Raw genomic sequence first — 8,009 nt, 5'->3', positions numbered from 1 at the left:
AGTCATCAAAAGCCATGTCAATCCAACTTGCCAACATGACTGATATGACAAAACAGTTCTTCCAGACGCCAGTACTTGCGTTACGGCCCGAAGGAATCATGACAAACTTTCGAAAGACTCGGTCATTGATTATGCAAGGAAAACGGAGTGAGGAATCCGTTACCGATGCTGTATCAAGACAGATGCCTCCTATCTTCCGTGAGATACTTTAGATGGTCTGGACTCTAGTCTCTATCTGTGCGATAGAGCCACAACATGTAAACATGCTTGCATCATCAGGGAAACAAGAGAGAAACCTTTCAGAATTCCTGTACAAGGAAACGTCGAGCTTGTTTCCTAAGACAATGTTAATTAAGAGAGTGTATGGTACATTATCTAAAGAAGAACGTATCGAGCTCGTCTGAGTTGGCACATTAAAGTATTTATCGGAATCTTTGCTTATATTCTGGAAAGTGATATTTGGCAGATAAAGATCGTCTAGACCTAGACCACAAGCTCAGACGTAACAATATGTAACTTCGAAAGATAGGACTGAGATTTTGCTTCTGTCTAATTGGTCGTTTTTTATTATCTTATTAACCGAAGGACCGCTAAACATAAAAAAGACTTGTCAATACTAGTGTGTATTCAAGATCAACTAGTATTATGATCTCTCAGATAGTACGTGGCGTCACTGTACATTGGACGTAAAATTATCGGGAGCCCGTTATTCTACAGTACGGCCCGCTGGTCCTATAGCCCGCTAAATTTACACATTTCGACAAAACATCATCTAGCGAGTTTGTTTTTCAATGTCATTGTCTGTTTGCATAAACAGTTGTACTGAAAACTGTTTGAATCTTGCAATCAACCTATTTCAAACTTAACAAGCCAAGAAGATGGTAGTTTTTGGGATTTTGGCAAAACGGCATTTTTTGTGGCAGTTGAACCTTCCGCTTCACTTTGCCTAGTTTTCCCCATCCTTGCCCGCGCGCCGGTTTAACCTCGAAGATATATACATATCTTTATCTAACCTCGTTTTCTCGGTTCCGTTCTCGGTAAGTTACGTGATCGCCTCGTTTTTTTTCCCGTATGATTTAATGGCAACCGCGCGCTTCCATCAATCAAACGGGGAAAAACGTCGGGACAATCCGTAACTTACACGTACGGAACCTTCGAACGTCGGTTAGTAGGAGTATCACCGGTTACTAAGCGTTCAGCGGAGTCCAAAATGTGAACCCATGAAATAAGCATTTAGCGTGCATCAGAGACAAAAAGTCCGTTGATATCAGGAGACATCAATTACTGAGTATGTGTGCACTTGCTGTGATCCAGTTATGGTAACAGATGCATACTGTGCTCTTAAAGTGTCAAACATGTAAGAGCAATATAGGAGTGAAATGTGGTTCGCAAAGTTTTGTTTGGAGGTGAATGTATAAAGTGGCTCAAAAAGAGTCTGTCATAATACTGAATGGAGTCTGCTACTACCGATTGCGACATTCTAAGCATAAGATTGACCTAACTTGAAGGGAAGAACTATTCCATCCTGGTTCTAAAAGCCAACAAGATACAGTACTAGTTTCACTAGAAAAAAACTCTTTTTGCGAAGAACCCTCTAGTTTCTCCCCACCGGCATTTTCATTATGCAATTATCCTATTCATATTGGGTAACGTTGTTAATATACCAGCTGATGTGAGTTCAAAAGTAACTACTTCACCAAGGCCCATTAATGAATCACAAACCACACCACAGTAAACTGAAACGAAGCTTAAGGATTATAAGTATGAAAATGTCCGACCAGCGGTGAAAGTGTTAGAAGGAGCAAAATACCTTGTGCAGACTAGTGCGGAATTGTTTCAAAACGAACACATACAAGTAGAGGAAAATTGGCAAGAAAATGTGGTCACTCAGTGCTCTTTCAGATTCAACTGCTGTAGGCCATGATAAGTAACATTAATGAATGGGAAGACGACTTTTAAATATTCCTACCACAAATATCAGTGTTGCAGTTCCTGATTTACATTCAAACGTTTGCGCTGAAACATTCAAAACGCACAACTATCTGTCGATTGACGTATTGATGAGATTGCGACAAACTCTAATGACAATAATACCGTGACGCAGACCGTCAACAGTGATGATGAATGGTGCGAAGTAGAAGAACGGCCGTCTTGTGTCACAGATCCTTCACTGCAACAAGCAGATATCACTGAGTTTAGAGAAGGTATCTACAATAGATTTGCATCAGGATAGGTGCAAATATCATCATGTATTTCTCACATTATTCGCTTGGGTGGTTGCCTTTCTGATATGCCTTAATGTGACTGCGCGATGCAGTTAAGAGTCATATATGTTTATCGTGAATTTGACTATGTGACTGAATGTTGCAGTCCTAGTCTATACCCACTTCACCCTTGCTCACCACAGAGTCCTCCCGCAGCTCAGTGTTAGAGCATCCGACTAGATCACGGAGAGTCGTGGGTTCAAATCCCATCTGGCCATAGGTTTCGGAATTTTTGGAGTTCCCATTTGATGGAAATGGGAATCTAATTTGTTTACCCACCGAACACCTTAAGACACTCAGGAGCACTTTCAACATGTGTCCCATGGATTCCGGATCGAATTGGAATTTTGGCAGTGTTGGTTTTTTGAGGAGCGGAGAGGAAAACCGGAGTACGCGGAGAAAACCTCTCAGAGCAAGGAAAGAACCACTAACAAACTCCAGCCAAATATGACGCCGGGACCGTGAATTGAACCAGGGCCACATTGATGAGACGAGTGCTGTCACCACTGCGCTACCCCTGCTCCCCCTGCTAACCATGTAGTGTGATATCGCCCAGGAAAATACATTACACTTGATGGAAAATCGGTTTGTCCAACGACAGTGTAAAATTATTGAATCATTCCCAATCTAAGCCGGTTACAATGGTTCGTGACTAGCTTTTTCTTTTTTTCTTTTTTTTTTCAAAAGTTCAGTGAACATTTGGTTCATCCCCTCAAACTCCGGCGCGAACCCCATCTAGTTCCTAACCAGCTTGAAGAAAGAAAGCTACTCTTTCCAATTTCGGATAGTTTCTGATTGCGTGGGTTATGGCCGCGTCTAAATCAAGGCAGAATATGCTTCACTTCGGTTTCTATGTTTTTTTTTATATTTTTTTTTATGGCATGTTCCACACGGCACAGTTGGAATTTAAGTAAGGCTAGTGCTCGGCAAAAGGAGAATCAGCATCATCATTGGCCACTTCCGCCGATTTTTGAGTATCTTTTTCGCAATTTGTTGATTCTCAACATTGAAGTTATGATCCTTGATCCATCAAGAGTACCTTAAGCCGCAGTATGATATCGAATTTTCAGCATGGGATTTAAAGTCGAACGACTTGGCACTGGTTTGCTTCCATGAAGCCATAACAAATTTCATAGACACTTTCAATCAAAATAAATGTGTTGTAATGGGCCTTTGGCAGCCACTCATCACATAATACACTTGAAAAACCGCCATACTGGAGAGTAAATTGCCCACTGGGACATCTAAAACAAAGAAAATCTAATCAAGTTGCCTTGTTTTAGATGTCCCAGTGCGCAATGTACTCTCCAGTAAAGCGTTTTTTTTGTAGCGTGTGGTCGCCAGCTGCAAAAGGCTCATAAACATGTCGTTGTTGGCTCTTCAAGTTGGAGTGTTTTTTCGACTTCCTGTTCACTATTCCCCCTCGACCGGTTGGCTCGCTCCGTGCCGCTCGCAGTGACCGTAAAAAACTGAAGTAAATCTTTGCGTTCAAGAAGAAAGGAAGAAAAGTACAGCGGGAAAAGTCCGTGATCTAATACTGTGTTAAGCAAACAAAGCATTGTTGCAATTATGATCTTTGATCTAAAAGGAAGAGAGTCAAATGCAAAGTTGAAACACCTGTTTTAAGCACTATATGATGGTGGGCTTTTCAAGTACTTCCAATTGCTTCAATACCATCCGCCAAAGAATCATTGAAACCTTTTCATGTGCACTGTTAAAAGTAGGATGAACACTGTCAAAAACAAATTCAAAAGTATGGTATAGCCTGAGTCCCTTGGTTAAACACGTTGCAAATTCAAGGAAGACTCATTGATTTCCACGGAAATGCTGATGAACCATGAAATATTTTTCGCTTAATGGTCATAATAAGAACGTTAAATAAAATGAAATATTGTTGTGTTGGTCGAACAGAAGAATTCATGCGCCGACCGACAAAGGCCATCATTGAGTATGAACGTAGAAAAACTCCTCATTCTCCAGTAGACATTTCTCTCAAACGAACGGTAAAAGTTATCAAGTGTATCTACTCCTAACGGAACTGGTACCTGTTGTTATGACCTTGCAAAGCAAACGCAATTTTTCTGTCCTAAGCGATTATATTCCAGTTTAACCCATTGTTTCAGTAAAACCTATACCTATTTTTCGAATTTTTACTTTTCTTTGTTTCCGTTTTACAGTTAGCATTCAATCGAGAAGTGGACAATATTGACTGAGTTCGACCAACATTTAACATTTAAATTCGCATCTTGAAACAATTATTCAAATCCCTAAAAGACAAAGATGAAGTAAGTAATTTAAAATTACGGGAATGTTAATGAAATATTTTCGTCGCTTGCCAGAATACCGTTAAGATAGTAAGTAAGTATGGTCATAAAACCCATTGACAAGTTACAAAAGAAAATTACGTTATTCATCGCTGAGTCTAACCGGTACATAATTGATCGCTTGTCGAGCAGATAGTGCAACTTGGGAAGGTAATCTTAGAGTACTGAGCGAAAATAAGAAAAATCACCATCGTTTCCTACAAGCGATCACAAGAATGAGGAATGATGGGTCAAGAAAGAAAGATGAAAGAACCGATATGAGCGACCAACAGTCCACATGGGGTTGTGGAGCTCGGTTTCTGGGAATTCTCGGTGTTTTGACGATCATCCTAGTGGTAGCAGTGGTTCATGTGGCCACCAGCGACGAAAGAAAGACATATTTTGATGAACTTCTTAGTACGGGGGGTGCTATCGCTCGGTGCGAGATGTACACGCTCGTCGTAAAGATGAAGCTGCTGGGGTTTGCCAAACCAGTGATTGCCGAAAAGTGGCAAAGTATATAAACGCCTCCATGGATCATTCCAAAGATCCATGTGTGGACTTCTTCGATTATGTCTGTGGAGGATGGATCAAGGCGAATCCGATACCTAAGAGTTCGTCCACCTACTCCACATTTGCCAAGTTGAATGGGCACGTGGAACGCAATCTGAGGCACATTTTAGAAAAGGGAATCAGTGCTTCCAACAAAAAGCTGTTCCACTTGCCAAAACGATTTTACGAGTCGTGCATGGATTTAAACACCATCGAGAAATTGGGTGATAAACCACTTCGAGATCTCGTCGACAGAATTGGAGGTTGGATCACAAACAGCAAATCAAGTTGGGATGAGAAAGACTGGAGCCTTGAGAGGACTTTGCTGGAAATTCATAAAAACTATACATCTGCTGGCGGGCCATTGTTTTCTGTTCATATTAGCGATGATCCCATTAACAACACCAGACATATTATTGAGGTGAGGATTGTTTAAGTGTGTCCCGCTACCATGATATCTTAGATCGTTCTCTCCTTAGCTTCAAGTTTTACGAAGCTTTGAAGGAAGAATTGGTCACGCGTAATAATGGACGTTAAAACTGATAGGGAAGCAATCGATGGTTGCAATGATTTTCCAATAAAGGAAATAAGCGGACAATCAAAATCAATTCATCAATGCTAGTGCACTAGCGGTAGAAGAAAGAAAAAAAGGAAAAAATGTTTTCAGCTGTTATCATCTTACGTTCGGAAACGTAGGCTATTGATGAGAACGCCATGTAAAGCCGTATTTAGCTATTGCCATTCTTGAGTTGAAGTGGCTATTGGTCTTAAACCTGCTGGTTTTACTTAGCGCACCTGCTCTTCTGTTAAAGTAAATGTTGCCTAAGTAGAATGCCATTTCACGTTTTCTGGTGGGTTTCAATTAGTAAAACTGAGAATGAAAGCAAGGAAAAGAAAACGAAAGAAACTTTATTGAAGTGTCCAGTCTTCTAGCCCTTTAGCACTTATTGGGGACACTGTAAACTGAAATCAACAAATTAACGCAATTCAAATCAAATTATGGAGAAGCAACTAACCCAAACCCCATGTAACGCCGAGTCTGGGAACTGAAACCGGGCCACATTGGTGGGAGGCGAGTGTTCTCACAACTTCGCTGGCCAGCAATCCAAAATCCAAAATAAAATATGCCTTTCCGACTTTAATTCAAATTCGTTCTCAAAGCTAGTGTCCCTATTTTTGTTATGACAATAATTAAATCTAAAAATGTACTATTTGTCTACTTTTCGCAAGAATGCAAACTTACTTTCATGAAAAAGACTCTGGAACTGGTATAGCTTTTAAAAAGAAGCTGAATTGGCAAGTGGTCTTCTCGTACGCACTGATCATGCATAATGCGAGGTTTAGTTCAACGAACACTGCACACCTGCATTGTAAATGTAGCACTGAGTCAGTAAACCACTCCAAACGGTTTGGAGTGGTTTGAGATCGCATGTAATACATGCTGCCATACTGGACCATGTTCATACTCGATTTTGGTCACATTAAATTGCTTTTTTAAGCTTTAAAGTGATAGGGATATTAACAAATACAGATATGGGAACCAGCTGCTTGGCGAGATGCGATAGGACAACGGAAAAATCAGATTCCTAGGTCGGAATTCGCAGCTACGATCTCCGTAATACCGGTCAAAAATCCATTCAGCTTCTAGTTCACTGAGCATTACGCGAAGTTGTGAATGATAAATTTCTATTCATCTTACAGACTTTTCTGTAGTTCAGACTGGTGTGTCATTTAGATTGTTACTAAAGATCCATTTTCCTCAGGCCAAGCGCTGCTGCTGCTTTTCAGACCAGGGGCCCGTTGCTGGAACGTCCCGAAACTTTACGGGCCATTTTGGGTGTTGCAATTCCCTTTGTATCTCAAGAACGGAGAGGTATTAAGTCGTCAAACTTCACTGTCATTTTGATTTTTGTTACCTTGAAAACATGTCAAAAGATCGGTTTTCCAAAACAAGCGGTTGCCAGTTTCACAATTGGCTTTTCGGGCCCGAAAAGTTTTCGAGACTTTCGAGAAACGGGCCCAAGGAGTCCGTTTCTCGAAACTCCCGAAACTTCGGGACCATTTTCTGGTATCACAATTCCCTTTGTATCTCGAGAACGGGAGGATTCAACCAGTGAGTCGTCAAACGTCGCAGTCACGTTCCTTTTGGTTACCTCGAAAACATGTGAAAAAGATTGGCTTTCCAAAACAAGCGGTTGGCACTTTCGCAAATAGCTTTTCGGGCCCGAAAAGCTTAAGGTTTCGGGACTTTCGAGAGACTGGCCCCACCTCCAAATACGGTAACGTATGTGCAAAGGAACTTTAGTGAGGAAGGTTGAAATCTCACGGTAAAAAGCCATGCAGTTTGATGTTCATAACAGAACGCCGCATTAGCGTTTCTTATCCTCTATCACTCTCTATAGATTAGTTTCAGCATACTGACAGAAGTGTACGTTCCATATGTATTCTTTTGCTATTAGATTGACCAGTCGGGGCCAAGTCTTTCCAGAGAAGTTTACTTTGACAGTCCTAAGGTAATGCAGAGTTACTGTGTATTTTCAATTTATTGTGGATGGTCTAGATACTTCCAGTACATAATTGTTACACCCTGTTTACTTTACGAAGTGCAATAAAATCCAGAGAATGCACATTAAACTTTTATATCATCCTCACTCTGATTTTTTATGTCGAAAAATAAATTATGTAGAGGTAATTTTTTTTTCAATTAAGATCATGAAAGCCTACAAGCAGTTTATCATTGAAGTTGGAAAGCTTCTTGGAATTGATGCCGACATGGAAAAGCGTGCTGAAGAGATTATAGAGTTTGAAAAAAAACTTGCGAAGGTAGGTAACTGAATCAATCAATCAATAAAACATTTGACGAAAGCGCTTTAGCACCATAAAAAGAAAC

General features: G+C 40.6%; 1 pseudogene; it reads left to right on the top strand.

Annotated features, from left to right (window-relative positions):
- The first annotated feature begins 4,775 nt into the window (after positions 1-4,775).
- LOC138016720 (endothelin-converting enzyme homolog) overlaps positions 4,776-8,009 on the top strand; it is a 27,408-nt pseudogene continuing 24,174 nt past the window's right edge.

This window comes from Montipora capricornis, chromosome 9 (assembly GCF_036669925.1).
Source record: "Montipora capricornis isolate CH-2021 chromosome 9, ASM3666992v2, whole genome shotgun sequence".
NCBI lineage: Eukaryota > Metazoa > Cnidaria > Anthozoa > Scleractinia > Acroporidae > Montipora > Montipora capricornis.
Note: the sequence above shows the minus strand (reverse complement) of the source record. Positions and strands in the feature narration are given on the sequence as shown.